Raw genomic sequence first — 19,967 nt, forward strand, 5'->3', positions numbered from 1 at the left:
AGCTGACATATCACCACCGCAAAGGACCTGTCCTGTTATTCCGTCGTGGAGCAGCTGAATCATCTTCACGAATTTTCTCGGTCATCCGTAACGTCTCAGGATGATCCAGAGAGTCTCCCTGTTTATAGTGTCAAATGCCCTTTGTCAGGTCAATGAAGACAGCGTAAAGAGGCTTGTTCTGCTCGATGCATTTCTCCTGGACTTGCCTCATGGCAAATATCATGTCTACTGTACCCCGTTCTGGCCAAAAGCTACACTGCACCTCCGGGAGGTTCCTTTCCGAGACAGTGACAAGTCTATTCAGGAGAATATGGGCAAAAATCTTGCCTGCAATGGACGGCAGTGAAATACCCCTGTAGTTCCCACAGTCTGATTTGCTTCCCTTGTTTTTGTAGAGAACCACGATGAGGGCATCACGGCAGTCCTCAGGCATCTCCACTGTGATCCAGATGTCTTCCAGGATATCTTGGGACGACTGTAAGGCGTTTGGGCCTAATGATTTGTAGATCTGGTCTGGTCAACTGGACTGGTCAAAGAACATTGAGGCTGACTACAAGAAGGGTCAGAGCCGTCTCTATTTCCTGAGGAGACTGAGGTCCTTTAACATCTGCCGGACGATGCTGAGGATGTTCTACGAGTCTGTGATGGCCAGTGCTATCATGTTTGCTGTTGTGTGCTGGGGCAGCAGACACCAACAGAATCAACAAACTCACTCGTAAGGCCAGTGATGTTGTGGGGATGGAACTGGACTCTCTGACGGTGGTGTCTGAAAAGAGGATGCTGTCTAAGTTGCATGCCATCGTGGTCAATGTCTCCCATCCACTACATAATGTACTGGGTGGGCACAGGAGTACATTCAGCCAGAGACTCATTCCACCGAGATGCAGCACAGAGCGTCATAGGAAGTCATTCCTGTCTGTGGCGATCAAACTTTACAACTCCTCCCTTGGAGGGTCAGACACCCTGAGCCAATAGGCTGGTCCTGGACTTATTTCATAATTTACTGGCATAATCTACATATTGCTATTTAACTATTTATGATTCTATTACTATTTATTATTTATGGTGCAACTGTAATGAAAACCAATTTCCCCCGGGATCAATAAAGTATGACTATGACTATCTCGGCAGGAATACCATCCTGCCCTGTTGCTATATTTGCGTTCATCTGCAAATCGCTTTCTTGATCTCATCAGTGGAGGGCGGCAGGTCTACGTCATTCAGGACTGGCTGCTGAGGGATGTGACAAGAATACACATAGATTAAGATGTTAGCTGTCCTGTGCTAGCACCAGTGGGATCAGCAGTTGGTCTGCCACCTGGCTTCAGGAGGGAGAGAGATAAGGAAAACAATGGAGCAGCATTTGGAGATGTTAATGAAGGGACGGGAGAGAGTAACGGAAGGAGAGCTGTCAAGATCGGCTCCTCCTTTGAACCCTGAACTGTTTGAAGTGATGGACAGGCGATACCCCAGCAGGGGGATAAAAAGGGACAGGTTCGCTAAGGCAGGACACACGACACCCGAGGTAACGAGACCCTGGAAGCGGTGTGTCTCTCACAAGTCGGTGGGAAGTTTTGGAAGGCCGGTTGCGGGACCAGGCCATAGACGCACAGGGTGGAAAGGCACGATTGGCGGGAACTTGGTGTGTGTCCACCCTTGCCTGGGTGCCGGGTTCACCACAGAGAAACGATCGTATCTGGAAACAGAGGGGGTCACGGTCAGTGACCTCAGATGACATCACAAAGGACTCGCCCGAAAGCTGACTGCGAAGGTCTGTGTGTGGAAGCTGTTTGAATATTCATTCGTTTTGCTCTCCCTCTCCTTCCCCCCACACTGTCCATTTCCCACGGCAGCGATTACTGCGAACTGAACTGAACTAAATTGAACTGAACTTTGCGTCACTTTGAAACTGGTCATTTACCCCTAGACGACGATAGAGCTTGATTGATCCTGTTATCTTAATTCTGTGTACATGTGTGTTTATCATTGCTGAACTGTTGCATTTATTATCCTTTTGATTAGAGTACTGTGTTGCTTGTTTCTTTAATAAAACTTTCTTAGTTCAAGTAATCCAGACTCCAACTGAGTGATCCATTTCTGCTGGTTTGGCAACCCAGTTACGGGGTACGTAACATAAGTGGGGTTCTCATCCGCGATTTTGAACGTTAAATTTGGGACGGAGTAAATTGATTTGGTTAAAATTCCCGAAAGAAAGAAAAGACAAACAGCAGAAATGGAGGCTGAGGAATTTATAAAGGCGCCGACCTTGGAGGCATTAGAGGATGCCAGGAAATCGGAATTGGTAGCTGTGGCCAAATGGTTGAATCTTGCTAAGGGGAAGTCGACAATGAGGAGAGAGGAGATACACAGAGCTATCGTAGAGCACTATGTATCTAAAGGTGTGTTTCCCCAAGGCGAGCTGGAGGTGGTGTCTATTGAAAAACCTGCTGGAGACGCGGTACAGGTGCAGCTTGAAAAACTGAGACTCGAGCACGAGTTCCGGGTACGACAGTTGGAGCGAGAAGAGGAGGGAGAGGGAGAGGGAGAGGGAGAGGGAGAGGGAGAGGGAGAGGGAGAGGGAGAGGGAGAGGGAGAGGGAGAGGGAGAGGGAGAGGGAGAGGGAGAGGGAGAGGGAGAGGGAGAGGGAGAGGGAGAGGGAGAGATAGAAAGGCGGGAGAAAGAGAAACAGTTAGAAAGGCAGGAGAGAGAGAGACAGTTGGAGTGAGAGGAGAAACAGAGGGAAGGGGAATTCGAGTTGGAGAAGTTAAGGATAAGGGCAGAGCAGGGGCCCGTGCCAAACCAAGGTGGAGGGTTCCGGGCGACCCAGGAGGTTAGGCTGGTTCCCCCATTTGACGATACCGACGTGGATCGGTACTTTCTCCATTTCGAAAAAGTTGCTACCAGTCAGGACTGGCCGAGGGATAAGTCGGCTGTTTTGCTTCAGAGTGTACTGAAAGGGAAAGCCCAACAAGCTTACTCAGCTTTGTCCGCGGAAGATGCCCAGAGGTATGAGGTGGTGAAAGAGGATTTATGAGATGGTCCCAGAAGCATACCGGCAGAGGTTCCGGAATGCGAGGAAGCAGTGGGACCGCACGTATTTAGAGTTTGCCCGTGAGATGCAGACATATTGTGAGCGTTGGTGCGCCTCGAAGGGGGTAGAGGGGGATTATGACAGACTGCTACAGCTGATCCTGATTGAGCAGTTTAAAGGTTGTGTCCCTGAGGGTATGAGATCCTACCTAGATGAGAAAGAGGCAGCCACATTAGCCGCAACTGCTAAGTTGGCGGATGAGTACGCGTTGACGCATAAAATGAAGTTTGCGCCGAGTAAAGGCTACCAGAAGAGTCGTCAGGACGGCGGGGAGAGTCCGCCAGAAAAGTCAGTAAGTAAGTCGGGGACTCGTGAGAAGGATAAGGTAGACCGGGAGCAGTCTGGTAGGAAGTCTCCGGGGGTCGTCTGTTATAATTGTGGAAAAGTTGGACACTTTGCGTCCAGGTGCTTTGCCCCAAAGAAGGAGACGGTAAAAGGAAAAAATGGGGGATCCGACTGGCTGTATTGAGCCGGCAAACCAACCTCCAGGAGAGGGGAGGTCCGATAAGGTTCAGGAAGGGCGCGAGAGGTTTATCTCGGCCGGATTGGTGTCGGTGAAGGAGGGGTTAAACCCAGTTCCAGTACGGATCTGGAGAGACACGGGAGCTTGTCAGTCACTGATCTTGAGGAGTGTTTTAGATTTTAGTTCAGAGACCGAGACTGGGGAGGTCAGCGTGATCAAAGGCATTGGAAAAGGGAAGGAAGCCGTGCCTTTGCAACAGATACACCTACAAAGTAATTTGGTCTCTGGACTAGTCACGATCGGGGTGAGGCCCGAATTACCGATGAAAGGCGTGGAAGTCTTGCTCAGTAATGACCCCTCTGGGGGAATCGTGTTCCCAGCCGTGAGATTGACAAGTCAGCCTGCCAGCATTGAGGCCCCGCCCATGGACGGATGTCGAGGAAGGCTTCAATGGCTGAGATACAGCTAGCTGAGACGTTTCTGCCAGCCTTGTACGAGGAGGGGGTAGAAAGTGAAAAGGAGGAGCGTGGTGGAACAAGAGGAGGTGAGGGGGCTGAGGCAGACTTAGCATTAGCCAGGAAGGACTTTATACAGGCACAAGAGCAAGACAAGGAGCTGATGGATTTGGCAGAGACAGCTCTCTCTGACGCAGAATTGAAAAGGGAGCCAGTCGGCTATTATGTAAAGGAGGGAGTACTAATGAGGAAATGGAGACCACGTACTGTGCCCGCAGATGAGGAGTGGGGAGTTGTACACCAGGTGGTAGTGCCGAAAATTTATAGGGGCGAGATTTTTAACCTGGCCCACAAAGTACCCCTCGGTGGACATTTTGGGGTGAGGAAGACAGTCGACAGAATTATGAAAGAGTTTTACTGGCCGAATATGAGGAAAGATATTGTTGAATATTGTAGGCGATGTCATTTATGTCAGGTGGTGGGAAAACCAAATCAGGTCCTGCCTAAGGCGCCCCTTCGACCGATACCCGCTTTCGGGGAACCTTTTTCTCGAGTAATTGTGGATTTTGTCGGTCCCCTGCCCAGAACTGCGAGTGGGCGGGGGTACGTGATGACCATGATGTGCGCCGCCACCAGGTTTCCGGAGGCGGTGCCCCTGGTCAGCGTAAAGGCTCCCGCAGTGGTAAAGGCGCTTGTGAAATTTTTCACTACGGTGGGGCTGCCCAGGGAAATCCAGTCGGATCAGGGGAGTGTCTTCACATCTCACACATTCCGACGGATGTTGGATGAGATGGGAGCAAAGCAGATTTTGGCCTCCACCTACCACCCTGAGTCACAAGGGGCGTTGGAACGATTCCACGCCACATTAAAGACCATGATTAAAATTTACTGTCAAGAAAACGCTAGGAGCTGGGATGATGCTTTGCCCCTCCTCTTATTTGCATGAGGGACACAGTTCAAGAGTCATTGGGGTTCAGCCCATTCGAGCTCGTCTTTGGTCATCGGCACAGAGGACCCGACCTTACTGAAAGAGCAATGGTCCAGTCCGGCAGTCCAGGTTAATGTGATTGATTACGTTTTAAAATTCTGTGAGAGGCTTGAAAGGATCTGTGACCTTGGCAAAGAAAATCTGCAACACTCCCAGACTAAAATGAAAAAATGGTATGATAGGCGTGCCCGTGAAAAAGTGTTCCAAGTGGGCGATCGGGTCTTAGTTCTGTTCCCATTGGTAGCCAACCCCCTCCAGGCGAGATTCCACGGTCCGTACAAGGTAATTAAAAAGATAGACCCTTTGAATTATGTTATCGAAACGCCGGACAGGCGCAAACCCACACAGTTGGTACACATTAACATGTTAAAAGCCTACCACGATCAGAAAGAAAACCCGGTTAGTGTTATCACGGAAATTAATGAGGCTGGGGTGTCGAATGAGACGGGGAAAACCCATCTCGAGAAGATGAATATGGTGCCAACCCGAATGGAGAACTCTATTGTTCTGGCTAAGTTTGCTGATAAGGTCTCTCACCTAACCCCCGAACAAAGCGGGCCATTGATAAAGCTAATTCACCAGCACGCAGATGTATGTCCCGATGTCCCGAGGCGATGCAAGGGGACGGTACATGATGTTGTGGTCACCTCAGACCAGCCTATTAAACAACACCCCTATAGGATGAACTTGGAGAAGGGCAAGCTAGTGGAGAAAGAAATTGAACACATGCTAGCCACAGATATTATTAGGCCATCCAAGTCGGAATGGGCATCCCTCTGTGTGGTTGTCCCGAAAGCCGATCGGAGCATCCGATTCTGTACAGATTACAGAAAGGTGAATGCTATCACGAAAACTGATGCATACCCCATCCCCAGGGTAGACGATTGCATCGATAAAGTGGGGAGAGCTACGTACATCACCAAGATCGATTTGCTGAAAGGGTACTGGCATGTTCCTTTAACCGACCGGGCTAGAGAAATCTCGGCATTTGTCACCCCCTCCGGTTTCTATGAGTATAATGGTCTACCTTTTGGCATGAAAAACGCCCCAGGGACCTTCCAGGGGATGATTAATTCAGTAATAAAGGGACTAAGGAACACAGAAGCATATATTGATGATTTGGTGGTCTGGAGTGACACGTGGGAGGAGCACATTGTGGCGGTAGAGGAGCTATTTAAACGGCTGCCCGAAGCCACCCTGACAGTGAACCTCGCAAAAAGTGAGTTCGGCCACACGAAGGTCACTTATCTGGGGTATGTGGTAGGACAGGGGCAGCTGGCTCCGATGCAGGCTAAGGTGCGGGCTATCTCGGAGGTCCCCACCCCGACAGATAAGAGAGCCCTGAGAAGGTTCTTGGGGATGGTGGGGTACTGTAGGAAATTTTGCAAAAACTTTGCAGATATTTCCCTCCCTCTCACTAAGCTTTTGCCAAAGAATGCGGTTTGTATGGAATGACCTTTGCCAACAAGCCTTCGAGAGTCTGAAGGCGATTCTGTGTCACCATCCTGTGCTAAATGCACCTGATTTTTCAAGACCCTTCTCCCTAGCAACAGATGCTAGCGACGAAGCTGCCAGGGCGGTGCTGTTGCAGACCGACAAAGAGGGGGTTGAGCACCAAGTCGCTTACTTCTCCAAGAAATTTAATACCCATCAGAGAAATTATTCCACTGTGGAAAAGGAGTTACTGGCCATCATACTAGCATTGCAACATTTTGAAGTTTATATTTGCCCGGCACGGAAACCACTGGTAATTTACAGCGACCACAACCCATTAGTGTTTTTGGCCAATACGAAAGATAAAAACAAAAGATTGCTAGGTTGGAACCTGGTGCTACAGGAATTTGATATCAAAATTACACATATAAAAGGGACAGAAAATGTGATTGCTGACTGTCTGTCAAGGTGTTGACAACTTCAAATTCGCTGTATTAGCCAAATAGCTGATAAAGATGTATATTTGTGCGTATCAAATAATGTATTCATGTTTGTAATTTTTACCCTGGTAAAAATCCTTAAAGGGGGGGAAGTGTGACAAGAATACACATAAATTAAGATGTTAGCTGTCCTGTGCTGGCACCAGTGGGATCAGCAGTTGGTCTGCCACCTGGCTTCAGGAGAAAGAGAGATAGGGAAAACAATGGAGCAGCATTTGGAGTTGTTAATGAAGGGATGGGAGAGAGTAACGGAAGGAGAGCTGCCAAGATTGGCTCCCCCTTTGAACCCTGAACTGTTTGAAGTGATGGACAGGCGATACCCCAGCAGGGGGATAAAAAGGGACAGGTTCGCTAAGGCAGGACACACGACACCCGAGGTAACGAGACCCTGGAAGCGGTGCGTCTCTCACAAGTCGGTGGAAAGTTTTGGAAGGCCAGTTGCGGGACCAGGCCATAGACGCACAGGGTGGAAAGGCACGATCGGCGGGAACCTGGTGCGTGTCCACCCTTGCCTGGGTGCCAGGTTCACTGCAGGGAAACGATCGTATCTGGAAATGGAGGGGTCACGGTCGGTGACCTCAGATGACATCACAAAGGACTCGCCCAAAAGCTGACTGCGAAGGTCTGTGTGTGGAAGCTGTTTGAATATTCATTTGTTTTGCTCTCTCTCTCCTTCCCCCCACACTGTCCATCTCCCACAGCAGCGATTACTGCGAACTGAACTAAACTTTGCGTCACTTTGAAACTGGTCATTTACCCCTAGACGACGATAGATCTTGATTGATCCTGGTATCTTAATTCTGTGTACATGTGTGTTTATCATTGCTGAACTGTTGCACTTATTATCCTTTTGATTAGAGTACTGTGTTGCTTGTTTCTTTAATAAAACTTTCTTAGTTCTAGTAATCCAGACTCCAACTGAGTGATCTATTTCTGCTGGTTTGGCAACCCAGTTATGGGCTACGTAACAGGGATCTGCTGTAAGACATCAGGATCAACCGTGGACGGCCTATTGAGTAGGTTGGAAAAGTGTTCAGCCCAGTGGTTTTTCAGTCCTTCCAGGTCTTTGATCACGCTCGACCCGTCAGATGACAGCAAGGGGGAGCTTCCTGATTTAGAAGGACCATAAACTGACTTTATGGCGCTGAAGAACGCTCTGGTGGCATGCATGTCTGCATAGCAATCCACCTGCTCAGCCTTTCTCTGCCACCACTCGTCCTGCATTTCTCACAGTTCTGCCTGTACTTTGGACTGCAGGTGTTTAAACTTGTCTTTCTTTGAGGTAGATGGCGGGTCATTCTGCCAGGCTGCATAGGCCTTGTTCTTGGCCTGAAGTGCTGCTGAGATGGTCTCGTGGTTTTTAATCAGACCAGTCTTGATGCACTCGGGTTTTCAGTCCGAGTACAGTTGTTGCAGTCTGCGTGATGACATCTTTAAACTGCATCCACTTTTCAGAACAGGTTCCCACAAGCGGGGAATTGCCGGAGAGTTTTTCATTAAGTACATCTTGAAAACGTTGGACTTGACCTGGGTCTTGCAGACTGCAGATGTTGAATGACACCCTGACAGTCTTTGGTTGCTGACGATGCAAAGGGGCTATGTGCAGGTTGAGGACCGACCGAACCAGCCTGTGATCTGTCCAACACTCAGCAACTCACGTGGCCCGGGTGATGATGTCATCTTGAAGGTCACACTGGCGCACTGACATAGTTGAGTAGGTGCCAGTGTCTGGACCTGGGATGCATCCAGGTTGTTTTGTACTTGTTTGCAAGTCTGAACATCGGGTTAGTGATGCACAGGTTGTGCTCAGCACATTTGCTCAGAAGCAGCAGGCTGCTACTGTTAGCTTTCCCACCCCATGTCTCTCAAGGACTCCGCCCCAGTTGTCGTTGTCTGTCCCCAGGTGTATGGGAGGGGTAGCACCTCTGGTGGGGGGGGGGGCCACCGTGCCCTTTTCAGGGCAGCTCGTCCACCTTTGGTCCCCACCTGGCGCTCAGCTCTCACCTGTGGCTCTAAGTAGCTGTAATACACGCAGCGGCCACACCCCAGTAAACCATCTCGGCAGACAGGCCAAACCAGGTGAGGTTAGCTGACGGGTCTTTGACCCTCAGTGAGGTAGGGAATCTGCCTATCCCAGTGTGTGAAGTCTGGCCCTGGCAGATTGAGCAGAGGAGACCAATTAATGGTCCAACGGTCAAGAAGGCAGCCCCAGCAGGCGTCGTGGAGCGCTAAGAGCACGACAAGGCACTTAGATGTCTTGGACATCCACTGCAGCAGGAGAGGTCTCCAGCCATAACGGTTGTCCATGCCACTGGATCAAGGTCTTTTCTGCTGAGAGAGTGCGATTGCCCCTGTGCAACGGCTGTTCTACTGAAAACTCCATCACACACAGGTTTCTGTTGTGCAATTCATCTCAGTCCAAGCTCGACTCGTCAAGCCCTGCGGCGATGGGGGAGTGGCAAAGCAACAGGTGGCGATGACCACTGGCAATTGTAGTCACAAACCCGCACGTAGGCGGCCTTTGGACCAGTGGTTGTTCATCTCTGTACCCGGGGCAGCAGAGATGTCTGGCAGCATCCAGGGCGACTGGGCAGCCCTTTTTAGGACAGCACTGCCCACCCTCGCATGAGGGAGGGGGTTAGAAAAGGTACCCTAATCATTGCCTGCCCCACAACATCTGGCTAGCTAACCGCAGCTGGCGGATCAGCTAGCGGTCGACATGCATCAAGAAAAACAAATCAAAGAAAACTCAGCTTTGGAGCCTGGAACGTCCACACCTTGCTGGACAGAGACAAGGTGGCAAGGCCTGAAAGACGAACAGCACTCATAGCGGCCAAACTTCGCCGTTATCACATTGACAATGCTGTACTCAGTGAGACCAGGCTTGCAGACAAGGGTTCATTACAGGAAGCAGTGAATGAATATACGTTCTTTTGGAAAGGGAAACCACAGACGGATGACAAGATCCACGGAGTAGGTTTTGCGATCAAAACCGCTCTGCTGAAGAACATCCTTACTCTACCCACTGGAATAAATGAATGCACCATGAAGTTCCACTTTCCTCTCAGCAAGTCCCGGTATATCACCATTGTCAGTGTCTATGCACCAAATCTCGTGAGTCCAGCCGAAGACAATGAAAGTTTCGACGAGGACCTGGACCAGACTATTCAGACAACCCCCCCCCCAGCGATGAACTCGTCACCTTGGGCGACTTCAACGCTGGGGGGGAACAGACAGCGACAACTGGGACGGAGTCCTTATTTCTTAAGCTGAAATACAAATATACTAAGCAAATCACTGGGAATTCTTAAGCAAACTCTTGTAAAAGTGGCACAAGTAATGATGCCAGATTCAATACTACAGTCAGCATATAGTTTGCATATTCTTGTTGTGAACATATGCGTTTTCCTCCCACATCTCAAAGACCCGCAGGATGGTAAATTAATTATCCCCTGTAAATGGCCACTATTGAGGTGGGGGGAAAAGGAATTATTCCCAATTTGATGTTGAGAATGCAGAGAGAATTTAGAACAAAATTGGGTGAATGCAGAATAGTTATAAATAATTCTCTGATGGTCACCTTGGACTCTGAGCCAAATGGCACATTCCCATGCTGGGTTTCTTTTAAACCCCAGAAGTAACCCCATCCCTCTTAAGTATTACCAATGCCATCAACCCTGAACTAACTGGCAGGAGGCCATTCAATGAAATCATGGTTGATTATTTGTTTTCAACCCACCAAGGTAAAGGCAACTGATCTGTCCAAGACCACGAGAAATTAGAGTTGATAACAGTCCATCAACCAACATCAAAGACCCTCCCTTCCTGGTCATCCTCCCTCCACTCCCCTTCCATTCAGCAGAAGATATAAAAGCTTGAAAACATGTACTACCAGGCTCAAGGACAGCTTCTATCCCACTGTTAAGGCTTTTGGACAGATCTCTTGCAAGTTCTGCTCAGTTTCTCCAGCATTTTTGTGTGTGTTGCTTGCATTTCCAGCATCTGCAGATTTTCTCGTGTTTGCACTTTATTTGTCTACCTGCACCACACTTCCTCTGCAATATTACCTCTAACACTATAGTGTGCATCCCGTTGCCGTCTTTCCCTTTGTACTACCTCAATGTACATGTCTTGGTACTATGTATACAGATGGCATGCATGTAGCAATAACAAACCACTTACCTTTTCCAAATCAGAATCACGTTCAATATCACCGGAATGTGTTGTGAGATTTGTTAACGTCGCAGTAGAAGTACAATGCAATACACGATAAATATAGAAAAAACTGAGTTAAAGTATACATAATGTACTCAAAGGCTCTAGTGGTGTACAGATTTCCAAAGGCTCGCAGGCTGAATGCGAAGTATTTCCTGTCATCTCTGCTCACTGCCCAAACCATGATTGAGGTTGTGATCCAACTGTGGCCACAGCTTCCCTGTATCTGCCTTACCACAGGAGTCAAAAGCTTCAATGAATGGTCCAAACTGACTGGCCCTTCGAACCTGCCCCACCATTCATCCCCATCATGGCAGAGGTGAAAGTTCAGACATCTGCTTACACTATTCCTGTATTGTCTGATACACTTAATCTCCAGAAATCTGTATTTAAAATTAATTCAATGACTGCACCTTTTGTGGAAAGGGGTTTTCAACCTGAGGTTCACAGACCTCTCAGTTAATGGTAGGGATCCATAGCATAAAAAAGTTCGGGAACCCCTAATTACAAGAATGTTCTACCTTCTAAGTACAGAAATTATCTAGGTTTCACTTGAGATCAACACCTGGTTCTAGAATTATCAGCTAAAGGGAATATTCTCCTTACATTCAGCCCATTAATGCATTGCAAGAGTGTTTATAAAAGCTTCAATGATTCTTCTCAGCTCAGGAGTACAGGCATGGTCTATTTAACCTGCTATCGCAGGAAACTTGGAAAGTTGACACTTGGTCCTTTTGGTTCTTTCACTGATATGGATTATGAATTGTTGGTATGAAGCATTGATCCATGGGTACCAAAGATATTGATTCCCACTCTAATTTCTGTCAACCAATTCTCAATTCAAGTCAGCACACTAACTCCATGTACTCTAACCTCATTCAACCAATCTCCTGCTTGACTTCATTTAAAACCCTTAAAAATCTAAATACAGTATATCACATCACCTCCTTGTTATGGATCATATTCACAAAGAACTCCAGTAGGTTGCTCAAAACAACATTTTATTTCATAAACCCACAAACTCCGTTCATTGCTATTATTTTTAATGTTTTGCTACAGTATTTCGTCTTTCGCGATCAACTTCAGCTCCTTCCTTACTACTAACTTTTAGTTGACATTCAAGAAAGACTGCAGATACTGGAAATCCAAAGCAACACACACAGCATGCTGGAGGAACTCAACAGGTCAGGCAGCCATCGTTTCGGACCGAGACCTTTCTTCAGAAGGAAGAGGGAAAGATGCCAGGATAAAAAGATGGGGTGGAGGGGAAAGAGGCTAGCTGGAAGGTGATAGGTGAAGCCAGATGGGTGAGAAAGGCCAAGGGCTGAAGAAAATAAGCATCTGATAGGAGAGGAAGGTGGGCAATAGGTGAAAGGGAAGGAGGAGAGGACCCAGGGGGAAGTTACAGGCAGGTGAGAAGAGGTAAAGATCAGAGTAGGGAATAGAGGAAGGGGGGTGGAAATCAAGTCAAGTCAAGTTTATTGTCACTTCGACCATAAGCTGCTGGTACAGTTCACAGTAAAAACAAAACAACGTTCCTCCAGGACCATGGTGCTACATGAAACAACACAAAACTACACTAGACTATGTGAGACAGCACAAGGCTACACTAGACTACGTAAAACAAACATAAAAACTGCACATACCTACCTACATACCTACAAAGGACTATATAAAGTGCACAAAACAGTGCAGGACAGTACAATAATTAATAAACAAGACAATTGGCACAGTAGAAGACAAATTACAATAAAATAATAAATGATGTAGATGTCAGTCTAGACTCTGAGTATTGAGGAGTCTGATGGCTTGGGGGAAGAAACTGTTGCACAGTCTGGTCGTCAGAGCCCAAATACTTCAGTACCTTTTGCCAGATGGCAGGGAGGAGAAGAGTTTGTATGAGGGGTGTGTGGGGTCCTTCATAATGCTGTTTGCTTTACGGATGCAGCATGTGGTGTAAGTGTCTGTAATAGTGGGAAGAGAGACCCCGATGATCTTCTCAGCTGACCTCACTATCCGCTGCAGAGTCCTGCGATCGTAAACACAAAATACTCTGCAGATGCTGGGGTCAAAGCAACACTCACAACACGCTGGAGGAACTCAGCAGGTCGGGCAGCATCAGTGGAAAAGATCAGTCGACCGATCTTTTCCACTGATGCTGCCTGACCTGCTGAGTTCCTCCAGCGTGTTGTGAGGGTCTTGCGATCCAAGACGGTGCAATTTCCGAACCAGGCTGTGATGCAGCCACTCAGGATGCTCTCAATACAACCTCTGCAGAATGTGGTGAGGATGGAGGGTGGGAGATGGACTTTTCTCAGCCTTCACAGAAAGTAGAGATGCTGCTGGGCTTTCTTTGCTATGGAGCTGGTGTTAAGGGACCAGGTGAGATTCTCCGCCAGGTGAACACCAAGAAATTTGGTGCTCTTAACGATCTCTACAGAGGAGCCGGTGTTCAGGGGAGAGTGGTCATTCCATGTCCTCCTGAAGTCAACAACCATCTCTTTTGTTTTGTTCACATTCAGAGACAGGTTGTTGGGTCGGCACCAGTCTGTTAGCCACTGCACCTCCTCTCTGTATGTTGACTCATCGTTCTTGCTGATTAGACCCACCATGGTCGTGTCATTGGCGAACTTAATGATGCACTTTGAGCGGTGTATTGCTGCACAGTCGTGGGTCAGCAGAGTGAACAGCAGTGGACTGAGCACACAGCCCTGGGGGGCCCCCGTGCTCAGTGTGATGGTGTGGGAGATGCTGCTCCCGATCCGGACTGACAGAGGATCGTCCCAAATGTGTTTATCAGAAGGAGAAATCGATATTCATGCCATCAGGTTAGAGGCTACCCAGATGGAATACAAGGTGTTGCAGCTCTGCCCTGAGGGTGGCTTCACCTTGGCACAAGAGGAGGCCATGGCCGACATATCGGAATGGGAATCATAATTACAATGTTTGGCCACCTGGAAGTTTGGCTTGTGGCGGATGCTGCTGAGTTGCGGAGTTCGTAAGTTTATTTATAACCTACCGCCTCAGTTCATCATCATTATTCTTTTCAATATATTGTTATATTCAAGACTTGAAAGAGACTTTGAGACTTTTACCGTGCCCATGGTCTGTTCTTATCAAATTACGGTATTGCTTTGCATTGTTGTAACTATATGTTTATAATTATGTGGTTTTTGTCACTTTTTCCAGTCGGTTTGTCATGTGTTTCTACAATATCATTCTGGAAAAACATTGCATCATCTCTTAATGCATGTATTACTAAATGACAATAAGAGGGCTGCGTGTCCTCATAACCTAACCTAATCTAATCATCTAATCTAATTGCTTCTTTCATTCTCAGCTTCAGGTCTTTCCTTACTACTGATTTTAGCGAACCATATTGGTAATTCCAAGTTTTCTCCCTATCTCTTCTTATAAAAAAGTGGTATCCTTAATCCAGTGGAACAATTCCAATATATACATCTTGGAAGAGGGCAACAGAGCATTTAGTTTCTCTACAAGCAACATTTCTGAAATACTGTGATACAAGTCATTGGCTTTTATTTTCACCAATACCTTAAATACCAATACCTTCACTTTATTTTTGTGAAACCATTCATTCTCTGATATTTCTAATAATTTTATGCTGCAATGCTTCCTCAAAGACCAAGTACAGGTCCACAATCTCTTATCCGAAATCCTTTGGGCCAGCTGCATTTCAGATTTCAGACACCCCCTCCCCCACCCCAACACCAAAAAACACGTATGCTCAAGCCCCTTATTTAACCTGTCTCAGTGCGGTGGATGTTAGGACCCAGCAGCGCACCAAATCTACACACATCCTCCCATATACTTTAAATCATCTCTAGATTACTTATAATATCTAATACAATATAAATGCTATGTAAATAATTGTTATACTGGATTGTTTAGGGAATAATGACAAGAAGAAATTTTATTTCCGACAAAAACATTCAATAAAACATAAAAATATACAGCTTCAAACGAACCGAATCAAATACATGGTAAATGACTTATTGGAATAAATGTAGAATGTCACTGTCACTATAAAACTTCAGTAACTTGTCTTTCTGTTTATTTAAATCACATACAGCGGTAGTTCTGACACTATTTTCTTCAGTAAGATGCTGCAGAGACACGTCACAATCAAGCTTCTGCAATAACTCCACTTTCTGCGTCGTTGATAGAGAAGATCCCTTCTCTTTTTCTCATTGTTACCCATAGGGGTATCTGCAGCTCTTTTTGACATTTTCCACAGTGAAATTAAACACAAAGTCAACAGTGAACACAAAATATCAGCGAACAGCAAAAGCACGTGTAACCAGTGAGCCACAACTGACATCTGGTGGCCTCTGTTAGTGCTGCCACGTCACACCTTAGTGACATCAGCTGTTGGTGAAAAAACTTCAGTTTTTGGAGCTTCTTGGATTTCAGATAAAGGAATGTGCACCTGTAGTTGTTTAATTCACCAAAACAAGAGACTACAGATGCTGGCATCAGGAGCACAAAAAACAAGCTGCTGGAAGAACTCAGTGGGTCAGTTTTTGTCCGAGGAAATGGACAGTTGACTGAAAGGTAGAGGGAGAAGTCAGTAGAAAGGGGGGAAAACGGGTGGACAATGAGCTGCCAAGGTGGATCCAGGTGAGGAGAGGTGGTAGGCGGATGGAGGAGGGATTCCAACAAGTTTCCCAAGGAATTTCTTTTTTTAAAACTGTAATTTTAAATTTCTCTGCCCTTCCCAAAGAAAACACGAAACTTAAAAGCAAAACATTTTTACATTAAATCTCATTAATACATATCAAGTGACAAACATGCCGGAATTGCAAGTTAGCATCATTTGTACTCATATCTGTTCCAATTTATACCACATGGATTTCAAGTCAGCCCAACTCACTGATAATTTTTGCAACTGAAAATATTTTATATAAACTAAAGAGTGGGGTGGGAAACTAGAAAATTACTTAAGAACATCCTTTATTTATATCTGAATGACTAAGCGCTATTAGTAAAGATTATATAGAATTACAACTAAAACCGCTAGCCCTTTTTAAATGCAGACATAGGCAGGCATATACTTTATAAAAGTGCACATTTTATACAGATTTGTAAGCAGCAGCTAATTACAGGCATTACTAATAACAGTTTCCACTACTTTTCAAGCAGAAATTTAACCCAGTGCCATATCAGCTTCCCTCCACCTAACCAGTCTTCCCCCTGAAAACATCATCCCGACCCACATTTATGTCTAAAATATCCAACATATTAGGTTTAAAATTCTTTCACTCATATATTCAAAACAAATTTTGTTTGTCCTCTGCCAAAATCACACCACCATCCTCATAGACTCTTACTGCACCTGAATGAAGCTACCAAATCCATTTCTGTTTCTCTACACAAAAACACCACCCACTTCCACATCTCTCATCTCCCCACCTCAGTCACAGTGTTGCTGAAACTCTTGCCCATGTCTTATTCAATTACAAATTCTTCTATTGACATGGTCTAAGTTCAATGTTCCATAATCAGTCTTGCATCTATTGTATCCGATGCTCTGCTGCTCACAACTTTATGCTGCAAAAGCAAAAGAAAACTCACTCATCCAGTTCTGGTCCTCTAATCTAAAGATGCGGCTGGTGCTCCCGATGTGGCCTCCTCTACGCTGGTGAGATCCGTCATAATTTGATGGACAGCTTCATCGAGCACCTCCATTCCATCCACCAAAAGCAGAACTTCATGTGGCCAAGCACCTTAATTCAGATTTCCATTCCCACATTGTTGGTCCGTGACCCCCACTTGTGCCACGATGAAGCCACCCTCAGGGTGGAGAAGCAACACATCTGGGTAGCCTGCAACCTGATGGTATGAACTTCTCCCTCTGGTAAAAAAAAATTCCCTCCCCCTCTCCACTTCTTCTATTCCACACTTTGGCCTCTTACTGATTCTCAGCTGCCTTTCACCTCCCTCTTGGTCTCCTCTTCCTTCCCTTTCTTCAGTGATCCACTCTCCTCTCCCATCAGATTCCTTCTTCTCCAGCCCTTTACCTTTCCTGCTCACCGATCACCTTCCACTCCCCCTCCCTTTCTATTCTAGTGTATTCCCCCTTCCCGGTCCTGAAGAAGGGTCTTGGCCTGAAACATCGACTATTTGTTAATTTCCATAGATGCTGCCTGAGTTCCTCCAGCATATTGTGTGTGCTACTAAATATCTTTAATGCTCTTGAACTTTCCATTAGATCCTCCAGCTTTGCATCCTCAGAACTCAACCAATATATCACTTCTTCCCCTCATCCATGTTCTAAATGTCTTTCTCAGCATCTCCCTCCTCTTCGTGATTCTGCTTCATCTATTTCTTGCTGCCCCCCGCAACCTTTGGGAAAAAAAGACATTCCACTATGAAGCACCTTGGGACATACCATTTGAGAAATGCAAGCTGCATTTTTCTCCAACAAAGATCCACATTAGATTTTTCTTCTCACCCAACAACCACTTTTGTACAACTTGCACTTGGTCAAGAGCCTCCACTGCCATAAAGTCAACAACCAATAGGGTCATTGGGAGAATTATGTGATCCGTGGTAAATGACACATTTTTAAGAATATAGAAAGAAACCGGCTGAATTAAAATAGAAATGTTGCTTAAACAGAGAGAAAGCCCTCGTCCTCTCCCACTAAAAATTAAGTTTCAGCTGTCTGCTCTCTGGCAGCTACATAAAACATCTCGAAGGGAATCATTGCATGCATATCCTTCAGCAAAATAACCACTTTCAAACACTGATTTATTTTCTCACAGGCTCCTTAATTAGCCATTGATTATTCAAAGCAAATATAAGATAGGAGAGGCAATCCAGCAACTTGAGGCTCCCACTTCCACGCCATAAATTTCTAAGTTATGGACATTCACTGTTACTCCGTTACCCAAAACTTTGAGAAACGGGCAAATACTGGCTGCAGCTTAATTGTTCCTCAGTAAAGTTATTTATACACATTAACTAGTTCTGTACTGCTATGGCACTTATTTTCAATACCATACCAGACTACCCACCTCCTCGCATCTGAATACTACAGTATCTGCTTATCCACAAGTCAACGAAGCCTGAGCCAGGGTAGGGTGCATCTCGTAACATACAGATGACATCAAACACAGACCGCGAATTTCTGAATGTTGTAACAAAAGATATACTCCAGAGACTCCCAACCTGCACGGGCGGAAACCCGATCCGCAGAAATCACCAGTAAACCTGCAGAAGGTTGCACAAACTGACACACTTTAAACATCAGGCTGCACAAACATTTTTCCCCCAAAGAACTCTGTCCTGCAGCATAGAAAAATGCAAACATCCACAAGTACTTATCATGCGCTGGGTAAATCTTCAAGGTCCATTCTAACTCCTTTCTTACCAAATTCTTGCCGTGCAGAGTCAGAAGCTACTTCACGTAGTTCACGCGAGAAACCGTATGTTCTGGAAAAGGAACAGGCAATATAAGAAAGGAAGTTCAATAACACCAGTTAATAAACAAGTAGTACGGGCAAGAGACAGTATCTTAGATTTTGTTCCACTAAACTATATAATCAGCTTGGTTACCGCCAGACGCCCAAATAACATCCACATCCATGAACAAAAAGTATTTCCGAGTTCAGCTGCAGAATAAATTTAAATATATATGTATATATTTAAAATCGTACCCAGAATCGGATTCACAATGTCTGTATTCACCCCCTCTGGATCGGACGAGGCAGCGTCCACTACCTTACAGAAAAACTGCCCGCACTCTGACGTCAACCACATCTATCTTGGTCACCGACATAATAGGAGGAGATTTAACCACGTGTGCGATTTATATTACTGTACTTCAAACCAGAAAAGACTGTCGGATTTGTATCTCATTATTAAATTTATTATATGTATACTCACTTTCCTATAAAGAATATGCGTTTGAAATGCACGAAAAGAGGTGTCAAAATAGAAATCCGGTAAGTTGTATTTTTGCAGGAAGTGTTTATATTTTATTATATTTCATCTAATAGACGGATGGTTAGGCAATTGCATAAACAAATAGCAGATTGCCAACAAAACAGCTTGTTGCGCAGCTGCAATTTATGTTGGGGTAAGGACAGTTACGAATGTGAAATTAAAGCGGTCTGTCCAGCAAGTAGACATGGTTGCAATTCAAAACAAAACGCAGGCAGCTGGTCGAGAAATGATAGACACAACTGGCATCCAATGAACTGGCACCAACATTGGAACTAGGTAGCCAATCATAGAAGACGTATGTCTTCATCTCAAATTGGAAACTGAACGTCCTTTGCTTTAAAATTACTTCGAGAAATGCGGACTTTTTGCCCAATAATCACTAGAACAAAATTAATTTGTGTTGCTTTTCGTAGGATATCGTTATCACATCTTTGTGTATTGATTTGATACAATTTTCTTCTTTTCTACTGCTGGCGAAGTATTCCAATATGTGGATACAAGGAAAATGTACTTTACTGGAAGAACACATGCTTGCAAACAGAATACCTGTGAGCAAAACATTTAAGTATAGTGAAGCAACATCCTGGAAAGAGATTTAAAGGGGAACAATACTACATTATCAGGAGAATTCTGGTGCAAATTGTTTTGATCTGACCACAGTTGTGCCTAACCAATCTTATAGAGTGTTTTTTAGGGTGTTACCAGGAAAGTTGATGAAGGAAAGGCATTAAATGCTGATGAGTCCTGAAGAAAGGTCTTAGCCCAAAACTGTTTACTCTTTACTCTTTTTCATAGATGCTGCCTGGCCTGCTGAGTTCCTCCAGCATTTTGTGCATGTTGCAGTGAATGC

General features: G+C 45.7%; 1 protein-coding gene across 2 annotated transcripts in view; it reads right to left on the reverse strand.

The window, feature by feature from the left end:
• LOC140200308 (phospholipid scramblase 2-like) overlaps positions 1-18,919 on the reverse strand; it is a 70,130-nt gene extending 51,211 nt beyond the window's left edge. For both annotated transcript variants that reach the window (XM_072263443.1, XM_072263442.1), the window contains exons 1-2: positions 18,829-18,919; positions 18,543-18,604 (exon numbers count right to left, since the gene is read on the reverse strand). The gene's annotated coding sequence lies outside the window, so the exon portion shown is untranslated. The remainder of the gene's footprint in view (positions 1-18,542; positions 18,605-18,828) is intronic.
• Positions 18,920-19,967: the final 1,048 nt, after the last annotated feature.

Source organism: Mobula birostris, chromosome 7 (assembly GCF_030028105.1).
Source record: "Mobula birostris isolate sMobBir1 chromosome 7, sMobBir1.hap1, whole genome shotgun sequence".
Taxonomy (NCBI): domain Eukaryota; kingdom Metazoa; phylum Chordata; class Chondrichthyes; order Myliobatiformes; family Myliobatidae; genus Mobula; species Mobula birostris.